This window comes from Coregonus lavaretus, assembly GCF_964263955.1.
Source record: "Coregonus lavaretus genome assembly, chromosome: 1".
In the NCBI taxonomy this organism is placed as follows: Eukaryota; Metazoa; Chordata; class Actinopteri; order Salmoniformes; family Salmonidae; genus Coregonus; species Coregonus lavaretus.
Window position 1 is genome coordinate 1,419,022 of NC_139988.1, and position 13,432 is coordinate 1,432,453.

Below are 13,432 nucleotides of genomic sequence, written 5' to 3' on the forward strand. Positions count from 1 at the left end.
ATGGGCTAGTGACTGTGACAGCATGGAATTCAAATGAGGAGATAGACAGATGGGTTAGGGGAAAAATTGAGAATGTCCACTTGGGAGGGATGAGGATTCCTGTACCACCACCCCTCTGACCAGATGCTCTCGGGGTATGCGAGAACACATGGTCAGACGAGGAGAGAGCAGTAGGAGTAGCAGTGTTTTCAGTGGTGATCCATGTTTCCGTCAGCGCCAGGAAGTCGAGGGACTGGAGGTTGGCATAGGCTGGGATGAAGTCAGCTTTGTTGGCAGCAGAACGGCAGTTCCAGAGGCTGCCTGCGACCTGGAACTCCACGTGGGTGGTGCGTGCAGGGACCACCAGGTTAGAGAGGCAGCAGCCACGCGGTGTGGTGCGTTTGTGTAGCCTGTGCAGAGAGGAGAGAACAGGGATAGGCAGAGACATAGTTGACTGGCTGTAGCAAATGGCTACAAAAATGCAGAGGAGATCGGAATGAAATGAGCTAAGCATCTGGGAGCGGAGAGAGCAGGGCCTCCCTCACCAAAAACGTCTACCTCAGAAACTAAAATTGTTTCACTGAACCACCCGAACAAAAACTCTCCAAACTTCCGCCTTTAGAAATCAGAATTGTTGTGAACCACAGCGGTTCAATGTTTAAAGGAATAGACTCAACCCACTTTATTCAGCTAGCCAACTATGACACCATAGCTAACTAGCAAGCTAGCATCCAATAACAATAACACACCGTTTAGCACCAACACTTGGTCACAACAAACCACCAATAGTGTGATAACACACTAAACAGATCATTCGTGTCTGTGTCAAGTTCCTTTCATGACGCAGCAATGATTAGACGTTGGCTAGCTAGGACAAGTATATTGTATTTAGCTACTACCGTACAGTTAGCTGGTCGTGTTGGGTAGCTAGCAATGGCCACTGTGTTGACTTTGTTTGAAGAACGGCTAGCTAGCTAGCTTCGTGCTACACCCGGCACACAATGGCTATTGTGTTGACTCTGACTCTGTTCGAAAAAACGGCTAGGTAGCTCGCTTCGTGCTACAGCCGGCACTGCAAAGACACAGTAACTACACACAACAACCCACGATGCCTAGCTATGACGCCGTAGCTAACTTGCAAGCTAGCAACCATTAACACACAATTTAGCATCAATACTTGGTTACAACAAACTGCCAAGAGTGTGTTAGCACACTAAACAGATAATTCAAGTCCGTGTCTAGTTCCTTTCATAACGCATAACGCAGCAAAAAATTAAACGTTGGCTAGGACTACATTAACATTGGAACCAGCTCTCCAGCGTTGCTAATCGTTACCAGTAGCTACCCGCTAGCTAGCTAGCCTCGTGCTTCGATACTAACCTACAATTACCTACGGAAACCTACAATAACAACAATACTAACCTATAATAAATACAATACCTAACTACGGCTAACTACCTACCTACGATCTAATACATGGTTAAGCAAAAATTAAACGTTGGCTAGCACTACATTAACATTGGGACCAGCTCTCTAGCGTTGCTAATCGTTACCAGTAGCTACCCGTTAGCTAGCTAGCCTCGTGCTTCGATACTAACCTACAATTACCTACGGAAACCTACAATAACAACAATACTAACCTATAATAAATACAATACCTAACTACGGCTAACTACCTACCTACGATCTAATACATGGTTAAGCAAAAAATTAAACGTTGGCTAGCACTACATTAACATTGGAACCAGCTCTCCAGCGTTGCTAATCGTTACCAGTAGCTACCCGCTAGCTAGCTAGCCTCGTGCTTCGATACTAACCTACAATTACCTACGGAAACCTACAATAACAACAATACTAACCTATGATAAATACAATACCTAACTACAGCTAACTACCTACCTACGATCTAATACATGGTTAAGCTTTACTCAACACCATATGAGAAGCTTACCTCCTGCTTACCTCCAGCTAGAGAAAAACACGACCTCTCCCGACAACACTCCAGAACAACTGTCACAACACAACTGATTGGCTCAAACGCATTAAGAAGGAAAGAAATTCCACAAATTAACTTTTAGGAAGGCACACCTGTTAATTGAAATGCATTCCAGGTGACCACCTCATGAAGCTGGTTGAGAGAATGCCAAGAGTGTGCAAAGCTGTCATCAAGGCAAAGGGTGGCTATTTGAAGAATCTCAAATATAAAATCTATTTTGATTTGTTTCACACTTCTTTGGTTACTACATGATTCCATATTTGTTATTTCATAGTTTTGATGTCTTCACTATTATTCGACAATGTAGAAAATAGCAAAAATAAAGAAAAACTCTTGAATGAGTTGGTGTTCTAAAACTTTTGACCGGTAGTGTACCTATCCCACTGGGAACACACTGTTTGAATCAACATTGTTCCACGTTGAACCAACGTGGAATAGACATAGAATTGACGTATGTGCCCAAGTGGGGTCTGTGCTGTTTTATGTAGGAATTGCAATGAATGTCTTTAGGTGGAATCTCAGGGAATAAACCTCTAGTTTTATGAAACTCCTGCCTCTCTCTCTCCATTGAATTGCAATATAAATGTTTTTGCCCGAAGGCGACCATTCACCTTCCCAGTCTCTCTCTTTCTCTTGCCTCCCCTCAGAAATCATTTGATCTTTCTGTGGCTTTAACTCGCTGCATATATAATTTTAATCATATGCTGTTTCAACGTTCTGTGAGAATTCAAGGGACACACAATGCAGGAGGGGTATGGCTCTGAGAGAATAGGACATGATCTATGAAGAGGAAAACTAATTTCCGGCCTATCTGAAGTGAACTTAGTCTCTGGCTTTCTCTTTTTTCACCTCTCTCTCTCTCTCTCTCTCTCTCTCTCTCTCTCTCTCTCTCTCTTCTCTCCTCTCTCCTCTCTCTCACCCTTTCTCTTTCCCTCCCCCCTCTCTCCCTCCCTTCATTGATCTCTCTCTCCTTCTCTATCCCGCTCTCTCTGTCTCTCCCTCCTTCTCTCTCTCTTTCTCTCTCCCCATGTCTTTGAATGACCTTATCATTGCATCGTTGTGATTTCTGCTAAGCGTGAATTATTGTGTTTTTGGTGCTTCACTTTTAGCTGTTAATGCATTAATGTAGTCTAATCTAAATGTGAGTCCCAGGCTCAGTTTGAGGGGTAAAGCTGTTTATTCAACAGGATGGAAATAGGAAATAGGAGGAGAGGAGTATCAGTGAAGACATGGACGAGGAATAGTGTTAGAGTTTCTATAATGAATGAGATTCCCATTACATTCAGTCTTCACAATGTGCTAAAAATGTTCTGCTAGCACAGTTTTCAGTTGTACTGAAACGGCTGGGTTAACAACACTATTACCTTGATCTTTTTTCTTCTTTGTTACCTTTTGTCTTTATCTTTATAACAATGTTTTCTTTATAAACTATATACCGTAGTTAGTCATGCACTTGTGTTCTCTAGATGCATATGTAAAGTAAGAGGAACTTAATTGAAGTTTGGATCAATGATTATTCTCTTTGCTTTGGAATGACAGGGATGCTGAAATAAATGTAATCTGGCTGGATTAATCATGTTTGGCATAAAATATAAACTTTTCATGTAAGCGGCCACTGAGCACTAGGGGGCTATAAAATAACCTTGTCAAGTGATTCAAGTTCATTGTTTTGCTTACTACGCAGTCATAGAACACTATAAAAAACATCCAGCATGATTATTCATATTAACCAGTGTTATGAATATTTATTTTTGACAGTCCATTTAGCAAATGCACATTTTATGGGTAATATCTTCTACGTTTGTAAATCAGTAAGTTTGCAAATTCTATTGATGCTCTTCCAACCAAGACTGAAAGTTCTGAAACAATATTTTCACTATTAGGCCCATTGTTAAGATTCAGAAATGTTTGCGATGTAATTTGACAATATTCAGCTCGAACTATGTTAATTCTTTCTTTCAGATTGGTGTTCCCAAATGGTCTGTCCAGTGAATACTCTCTAGTTATCACCTTCCGGCTGAGGAAAACCACAAAGAAAGACCGCTGGTATCTGTGGCAGATATTCGACCAGACGGGAGGTACCCAGGTAGGTCAGAGTCCACTAAAATTATATTGATGATGTCTGGATGTATAGGATTGAAGTGGGTTTGCATGTATATTGACTGGTTGGTTGATTTATTGATTGGTTGATTGACTGATCAGTCGATCGCTCACTCACTCTGCCAGTTGGCTGGCAGGTCGGTCAGTCCATCGGCTGGTTCGCTGGTAGGTCGGTCGGTCGGTCGGTCGGTTGGCTGGCTGGTAGGTCGGTTGGCCGGTAGGTCGGTCAAGTCGGTTGGCCGGTTTGTTGGTAGGTCGGTCTGTCGGTTGGTTGACCATTGGTTAATTTATCAAAGTTTTCATGCCATGACTGATGCTTGTATCTACCATGACCCAGATGGTAAAGGTAAAGAATGGAAGGTAACACTTTACCGGCAGGTATAAAGCTTTGTAACTTGTTATGAGCTGATATAATGTCTTATAATCTCCTCCGGCTCTACCTTCAGGTGTCCGTAGTGTTGGACGGTGCTAAACGAGAAGTGGAGTTCTCAGCCCGGGGCCTTCTGAAGAACAGCCTCCACTACACCTTTAAGAGCCGAGACCTGCACACACTGTTTGACCGCCAGTGGCACAAGCTGGGTGTGGCGGTCCAGAGCAGCATCGTCTCCATCTACATGGACTGTAAACTAATAGAGAGGAGGCTGACAGACGAGAAGGATGAAATTGACCCCATCGGATATACGCTAATTACCACCCGGGTGGAGGATGGACGGCCTGTAGATGTACGTTTAGGTCTAAAGACACAATCTGGAAATATAACCATTCTGAAATGCATAGACGGAGCAATGGATAAAATGACTGACAGTCCATGAGATCGACATGATAGTTTTAAACAGTAATTAGAAGCTATATATAGTTGCCTTCAAGGGCAATATCTAGAAGGGTCCCAGCAAACTGGGAACATTCCCAGAACATTAACTAAGATTCCCATTAAGTTCTAGTTAGGGTTTTATCTAAAATTAGGATGATAAGATCCCTTTTGATTACAAACATTTTTATTTAAAAAAAAAATGTATCCTAACATTCACTAAAATGTTGTGCACAACATATGTAACAACCATCACAGAACATTACCCAAAAGTTCTCATTAGGTTCCGGGTAATGTAATAACACAATGTACCAGTAATGTTTTCCCAGCAAACCAGAATTGGTTCTGTGAAAGTTCCCAGAACATTCGTTAGGTCGTGGCAAATGTTCTCATAACACAAAAACTGTCCATTCGTGGTGATGATTAGAGAATGTTTGTATAAAACATTTGCCTGATGTTGCAAGAACTTTCCTATAACACATTTAATCTATTCGTTAAAGGTTCCCAGAAAGTTTCATTAGGTTGTGGGAACGGTCTGGTGGGAATATTGTGGGGACATCACAAAAGATATGTTCCCAAAACACAAAAACTGTCCAGTTGTGCGGATGATTCTACAATGTTTATTTTAGAGTGCAAAACACCTTCATCTGATGTAACAAGGATGTTCCCAGGTGGTAAGGGTAGGCAACAACACATCTGCCACGCTGATCCTCAACACGGGGGCCCCTCGGGGGTGCGTGCTTAGTCACCTCCTGTACTCCCTGTTCACCAACAACTGCGTGGCCAAAATTCACCCAATTTATTGTGGGAAGCTTGTGGAAGGCTACCCGAAATGTTTGACCCAAGTTAAACAATTTAAAGGCAATGCTACCAAATACTAATTGAGTGTATGTAAACTTCTGACCCACTGGGAATGTGATGAAAGAAATAAAACCTGAAATAAATCATTCTCTCTACTATTATTCTGACATTTCACATTCTTAAAATAAAGTGGTGATCCTAACTGACGTAAAACAGGGCATTTTTACTAGGATTAAATGTCAGGAATTGTGAAACTGAGTTTAAATGTATTTGGCTAAGGTATGTAAACTTCCGACTTCAACTGTAGCCTCTGTATTGTATTTTATTGTGTCATGTTTTTTTAAGTTTTTTTTAAACTTTAGTTTATTTAGTAATTTATTTTCTCAACAATGTTTCTTGAACTGCGTTGTTGATTAAGGGTTTGTAAGTATTAGGCCTGATCACGACAACGATGAGTCAGCCTATAGGGAGGAGGTCAGAGACCTGGCAGTATGATGCCAGGAAAACAACCTCTCCCTCAACGTGAGCAAGACAAAAGAGCTGATCGTGGACTACAGGAAAAGGAGGGCAGAGTATGCCCCATTCACATCGATGGGACTGTAGTGGAGGGGGCCGAGAGCTTCAAGTTCCTTGGTGTCCACATCACCAACAAACTATCATGGTCCAAACACACCAAGACATTTGTGGAGGGCACAACAACTCCTATTCCCCCTCAGGAGACTGAAAAGATTTGGCATCGTTCCTCTCTCTGTCATATACTGTTCTCACTGCTACCGCACGGCAAACGGTACAGGAGCACCAAGTCTAGGTCCAAAAGGCTCCTTAACAGCTTCTACCACCATGCCCTTTTTATTGTGTTGCTTTTTTCTTACTTTATTTGATTTGATTTCTTACAGTTTTTTGGGGGGAGGGGGGGGGGAATCTGCATTGTTGGTTAAGGGCTTGTAAGTAAGCATTTCACAGTAAGGTCTACACCTGTTGTATTCGGCGCAGCTGACAAATAACATTTGATTTGATAACTGAATGTCAGCACAACTGGACAGTTTTTGTGTTTTGGGAACATATCTCTTGTCATGTCCACACAATGTTACCACAACCTAATGAAATATTCTGGGAACCTTTATAGAACAGACGAAATGTGTTCTGGGAACGTACTTGTAATATCTCATGTTTTTTGCACCCTAAAAGAAACATTCTAGAATCATCTGCACAACTGGACAGTTTTTGTGTTTTGGGAACATATCTTTTATGATGTCCCCATAAAGTTCTCACCAGACTGTTCCCATAACCTAATGAAACATTCTGGGAACCTTTTAAGAACAGTTATTGGACGTTATTGAAACATCAGGCGAATGTTTTATACAAACTATCTAAAATCATCACCACGACTGGACAGTTTTTGTGTTATTAGAACATTTTCCGCAACCTAACGAATGTTCTGGGAACTTTCACAGAACCAATTTTGGTTGGCTGGGGTTGCTTAGTATCAGTCAAAACAACAGGTTCGATTTTTCAAAATATATACAGTATAGTTAGCATTTTTTTAAAGTTTGTTTTTCTCTATATCTGAATCATAATGTCCCTAACAGAGGTCTTTCTCTCCAGATCGAACTACAACAAATCCTGATCTACTGTGACCCATACCTGGCTGAGATGGAGAACTGCTGTGAGCGGGCAGGATCCACGGTAAGATATTATACACTTCTCTCCAGTATGGTGCACATTTTAGGACATTTATGAGACAATCAGTTTCTCACAGTAGGAAAATAATCCTGCAACAGCAGGACATTTGAATTATTGTGTGGATTATAATGAATGGACATTTTTATAAGGGTTGAAAAAATGTTTGTTCGGGCAGATCAAATCTGGAAATGTTAAAGTGGAAATTACAAACTTTAGAAGCCTTTTTAAACCTCAAATACACTACAAGTTTGCATTTCCTGCTGTGCAGAACATTTCCTGCAATAACAGGGTGATCGAATTAAGGTCCTATAGTTGAAGTTGGAAGTTTACATACACTTAGGTTGGAGTCATTAAAACTCGTTATTCAACCACTACACACATTTCTTGTTAACAAACCATAGTTTTGGCAAGTCGGTTAGGACATCGACTTTGTGCATGACACAAGTCATTTTTCCAACAATTGTTTACAGACAGATAATTTCACTTATAATTCACTGTATCACAATTCCAGTGGGTCAGAAGTTTACATACACTAAGTTGACTGTACCTATAAACAGCTTGGAAAATTCCAGAAAATGATGTCATGGCTTTAGAAGCTTCTGATAGGCTAATTGACATAATTTGAGTCAATTGGAGGTGTACCTGTGGATGTATTTCAAGGCCTACCTTCAAACTCAGTGCCTCTTTGGTTGACATCATGGGAAAATCAAAAGAAATCAGCCAAGACCTCAGAAAAAACATTGTAGACCTCCACAAGTCTGGTTCATCCTTGGGAGCAATTTCCAAACGCCTGAAGGTACCATGTTCATCTGTACAAACAATAGTACGCAAGTATAAACACCATGGGACCACGCAGCCGTCACACCGCTCAGGAAGGAGACGCGTTCTGTCTCCTAGAGATGAACGTACTTTGGTGTGAAAAGTGCAAATCAATCCCTGAACAACAGCAAAGGACCTTGTGAAGATGCTGGAGGAAACAGGTACAAAAATATCTATATCCACAGTAAAACGAGTCCTATATCGACATCACCTGAAAGGCTGCTCAGCAAGGAAGAAGCCACTGCTCCAAAACCGCCATAAAAAAGCCAGACTATGGTTTGCGGGCAGAACTGAATTTTTTTTTGCGGGCAGAACTGAAAAAGCGTGTGCGAGCAAGGAGGCCTACAAACCTGACTCAGTTACACCAGCTCTGTCAGGAGGAATGGGCCAAAATTCACCCAACTTATTGTGGGAAGCTTATGGAAGTATACCCGAAACGTTTGACACAAGTTAAACAATTTAAAGGCAATGCTACCAAATACTAATTGAGTGTATGTAAACTTCTGACCCACTGGGAATGTGATGAAAGAAATAAAAGCTGAAATAAATCATTCTATCTACTATTATTCTGACAATTCACATTCTTAAATAAAGTGGTGACCCTAACTGACCTAAGACAGGGAAGTTTTACTAGGATTAAATGTCAGGAATTGTGAAAAACTGAGTTTAAATGTATTTGGCTAAGGTGTATGTAAACGCCCGACTTCAACTGTATATCTGTACATCAGGCAAATATATAGCTGCTGTGAATTGGCAGGCTCCATGGTAAGATATTACAGTATACTTTTGTTACTGCAGGATCATGACCCATATTGTGGAGTCAATAGAACAGTGTACATTTTAGGACATACATGAGACCTTCGACATGGCTTGATATACAGTAGAGCAGGGGTATTAAACTCTTACCCTACGAGTTCCGGAGTACTGCTAGTTTTCTGTTCTACCTGATATTTAATTGCACCCACCTGGTGTCCCGGGTCTAAATCAGTCCCTAATTAGAGGGGATTTTTTTGTTTTTATTAAGCAGTGGAACTGGCTTCGTGGTCGAGATGTGAATTTAAGGACAGTAGGTAATATAATCTGGTTGAGTTGTGTTTGTCCTTCTTAAAAACTGCCCTACTGAATTATGTTTCTTCCATAAGGGACATCCAATCCAGGTTACTGTGCAATCACTTTGTGACAGCTGCTGATGTAAAAAAGGCTTTATAAATACATTTGATTGATAGATATTCTTCTGTTAGCTCATATTGCATACCAGGTCAATTGAGAGTGACCTTACAGACTGTGGATGTATCCCAAATGGCATCCTATTCCCAATATAGTGCACTACATTTGACCAGAGCCCATAGGGAACAGCATGCAATTTGGGGTGCTAACTGTGTTTCAAAGGAGAAGTGACCTTTGATGTTTTGACAGTTAGGCCTATATGCATTCATAACTATGTTGTCATCTCAGTGAGTGTTGGGTTATGTTGATTCAATGTGCTTGGTCACATGTGGTCAATATTGTTGGAAATAGTGTGTTTCAGTGATCTCTCACCTTTGGCCAGTGGTGTAAAGTACTTAAGTAATGTCACACCCTGGCTCTGGGACTCTATTTGTTGAGCCAGGGTGTGTTCATTCTATGTGTTTATTTTCTATGTTGGGGGTTCTAGTTGGTTGTTTTCTATGTTTGCCTGAGTGACTCCCAATCAGAGGCAACGAGTGTCAGCTGTTGGCTGGTTGTCTCTGATTGGGAGCCATATTTAAACTGTCTGTTTTTCCCTTTGTGTTTGTGGGTTTTTGTTCCGTGTTGGTCTTTGTTACCAAGGACGTTACGAGTCGTTTGTTGTTTTGTTTCGTGCTTTAATTTAATAAAGTAAACATGTTCGTTCATCACGCTGCGCATTGGTCTACTTCTCTCCCTGACGAACGTGACAGAAAAACCCACCATACAAGGACCAAGCAGCGTGTCCAGGAGAAGGCAGACTGGACATGGGAGGATCGCCGGCCATGGAGTGAGACTGACGAGAGGCAACCCCAAAACATTTTTAGGGGGGGGCACAGGGCATGGACGACGGGGCTGACGGAGGCAGAAAAGGGGTGTATTCAAAAGGCCACCAGGTTACGGGGGCCACTGGTCAAAGTAGGGAAAGGAGGTTTAGAGGCACGGCGAGAGGTACTGGGGTGTGTTACCAGTCCGGTCCGGCCCGTTCCAGTTCCCGGGGTAGAGCCAGTGGTGTGTGTCCCCAGTACGGTCCGGCCTGTTACGGCCCCTCGCACCAAATGGACGGTGCGCGTCACCAGCCCGGTCCGGCCTGTTCCTGCCTCTCGCACCAAGCCTACGGTGTGCGTCGCCAGCCCGGTCCAGCCTGTTCCTGCCCCTCGCACCAAGCCTACGGTGTGCGTCGCCAGCCCAGCTCGGCCTGTCCCTGCTCCACGCACCAAGCCTACGGTGTGCGTCGCCAGCCCAGCCCGGCCTGTCCCTGCTCCACGCACCAAGCCTACGGGGTGCGTCGCCAGCCCAGCCCGGCCTGTCCCTGCTCCACGCACCAAGCCTACGGTGTGCGTCGCCAGCCCAGCCCGGCCTGTCCCTGCTCCACGCACCAAGCCTACGGGGTGCGTCGCCAGCCCAGCCCGGCCTGTCCCTGCTCCACGCACCAAGCCTACGGTGTGCGTCGCCAGCCCGGCCCGGGCTGTTCCTGCCACTCGCACCAAGTCTACGGTGCGCGTCGCCAGCCCGGCCCGGCCTGTTCCTACCACTCGCACCAAGTATACGGTGCGCGTCGCCAGCCCGGCCCGGCCTGTTCCTGCCACTCGCACCAAGTATACGGTTCGAGTCGTCAGCCTGGTAAGGCCCGTCGCTGCTCCACGCACCAAGCCAGGGGTGCGAGTCGTCAGTCCGGTGAGGCCCGTTCCGGCTCCACGCACCAAGCCAGGGGTGCGCATCGTCAGCCCGGTCCGGCCCATTGCTACTCCACGCACCAAGCCAGGGGTGCGCGTCGTCAGTCCGGTGAGGCCCGTTCCGGCTCCACGCACCAAGCCAGGGGTGCGCATCGTCAGCCAGGTCCGGTCCTTTCCTGCCTCACGCACCAAGCCAGGGGTGCGCGTCGTCTGTCCGGCACAACCCGTGCCTGGGTCACTGGTGCCTAACCAGGTACCGGTCAACGGCTCCACTAAGGAGATGAAGCTAACCGCTCCTGCTACGTCCAGTCCAGCTCCAGCCAGCGGGGCCAGACCGGACCAGGGGCGCTATGGGGGGTTTGTTGGAGGGTGGTGGGCAAGCCCGGAGCCAGAACCGCCGCCGAGGAGGAATGCCCACCCAGCCCTCCCCTGTTTTGCTCGTTTTGAGGCGCGGTCGCAGTCCGCGCCTTTAGGGGGGGGTACTGTCACACCCTGGCTCTGGGACTCTATTTGTTGAGCCAGGGTGTGTTCATTCTATGTGTTTATTTTCTATGTTGGGGGTTCTAGTTTGTTGTTTTCTATGTTTGCCTGAGTGATTTGCATTTTAATGAGGGAAATAAGTATTTGACCCCTCTGCAAAACATGACTTAGTACTTTGTGGCAAAACCCTTGTTGGCAATCACAGAGGTCAGACGTTTCTTGTAGTTGGCCATCAAGTTTGCACACATATCAGGAGGGATTCTGTCCCACTCCTCTTTGCAGATCTTCTCCAAGTCATTAAGGTTTCGAGGCTGATGTTTGGCAACTCGAACCTTCAGCTCCCTCCACAGATTTTCTATGGGATTAAGGTGTGGAGACTGGCTAGGCCACTCCAGGACCTTAATGTGCTTCTTCTTGAGCCACTCCTTTGTTGCCTTGGCCGTGTGTTTTGGGTCATTGTCATGCTGGAATACCCATCCACGACCCATTTTCAATGCCCTGGCTGAGGGAAGGAGGTTCTCACCCAAGATTTGACGGTACATGGCCCCGTCCATCGTCCCTTTGATGCGGTGAAGTTGTCCTGTCCCCTTAGCAGAAAAACACCCCCAAAGCATAATGTTTCCACCATGTTTGACGGTGGGGATGGTGTTCTTGGGGTCATAGGCAGCATTCCTCCTCCTCCAAACACGGCGAGTTGAGTTGATGCCAAAGAGCTCCATTTTGGTCTCATCTGACCACAACACTTTCACCCAGTTCTCCTCTGAATCATTCAGATGTTCTTTGGCAAACTTCAGACGGGCATGTATATGTGCTTTCTTGAGCAGGGGGACCTTGCGGGAGCTGCAGGATTTCAGTCCTTCACGGCGTAGTGTGTTACCAATTGTTTTCTTGGTGACTATGGTCCCAGCTGCCTTGAGATCATTGACAAGATCCTCCCGTGTAGTTCTGGACTGATTCCTCACCGGTCTCATGATCATTGCAACTCCACGAGGTGAGAACTTGCATGGAGCCCCAGGCCGAGGTAGATTGACAGTAATTTTGTGTTTCTTCCATTTGCGAATAATCGCACCAACTGTTGTCACCTTCTCACCAAGCTGCTTGGCGATGGTCTTGTAGCCCATTCCTGCCTTGTGTAGGTCTTCAATCTTGTCCCTGACATCCTTGGAGAGCTCTTTGGTCTTGGCCAGGTTGGAGAGTTTGGAATCTGATTGATTGATTGCTTCTGTGGACAGGTGTCTTTTATACAGGTAACAAACTGAGATTAGGAGCACTCCCTTTAAGAGTGTGCTCCTAATCTCAGCTCGTTACCTGTATAAAAGACACCTGGGAGCCAGAAATCTTTCTGATTGAGAGGGGGTCAAATACTTATTTCCCTCATTAATATGCTAATCAATTTATAACATTTTTGACATGCATTTTTCTGGATTTTTTTGTTGTTATTCTGTCTCTCACTGTTCAAATAAACCTACCATTAAAATTATAGACTGATCATTTCTTTGTCAGTGGGCAAACGTACAAAATCAGCAGGGGATCAAATACTTTTTTCCCTCACTGTAAGTCGTTTTTTTGGGTATCTGTATTTTACTTTACTATTTATATTTTTGACAACTTTTACTTCGCTACATTCCTAAAGAAAATGATGTACTTTTTACTCCATATATTTTCACTGACACCCAAAAGTACTAGTTACATTTTGAATACTTAGCAGGACAGGAAGATTGTCCAATTCATGCACTTATCAAGAGAACATCCCTGGCATTTCTACTGCCTCTGATCTGACAAACTCACTCAACACAAATGCTTTGTTTGTAAATGATGTCTGAGTGTTGGAGATAGCACCTGGCTATCCATAAGTAAATTAAAAAAAGAAGACAATGGTGCCGT

At 44.3% G+C, this 13,432-nt stretch overlaps 1 pseudogene across 1 annotated transcript in view; it reads left to right on the forward strand.

The window, feature by feature from the left end:
- The window catches only part of LOC311127370, a 367,179-nt pseudogene that overhangs the window by 13,623 nt on the left and 340,124 nt on the right, over positions 1-13,432 (forward strand). The window contains exons 5-7 of the transcript in view: positions 3,938-4,061; positions 4,522-4,797; positions 7,290-7,370. The product of the transcript in view is annotated as an uncharacterized misc_RNA (transcript). The remainder of the gene's footprint in view (positions 1-3,937; positions 4,062-4,521; positions 4,798-7,289; positions 7,371-13,432) is intronic.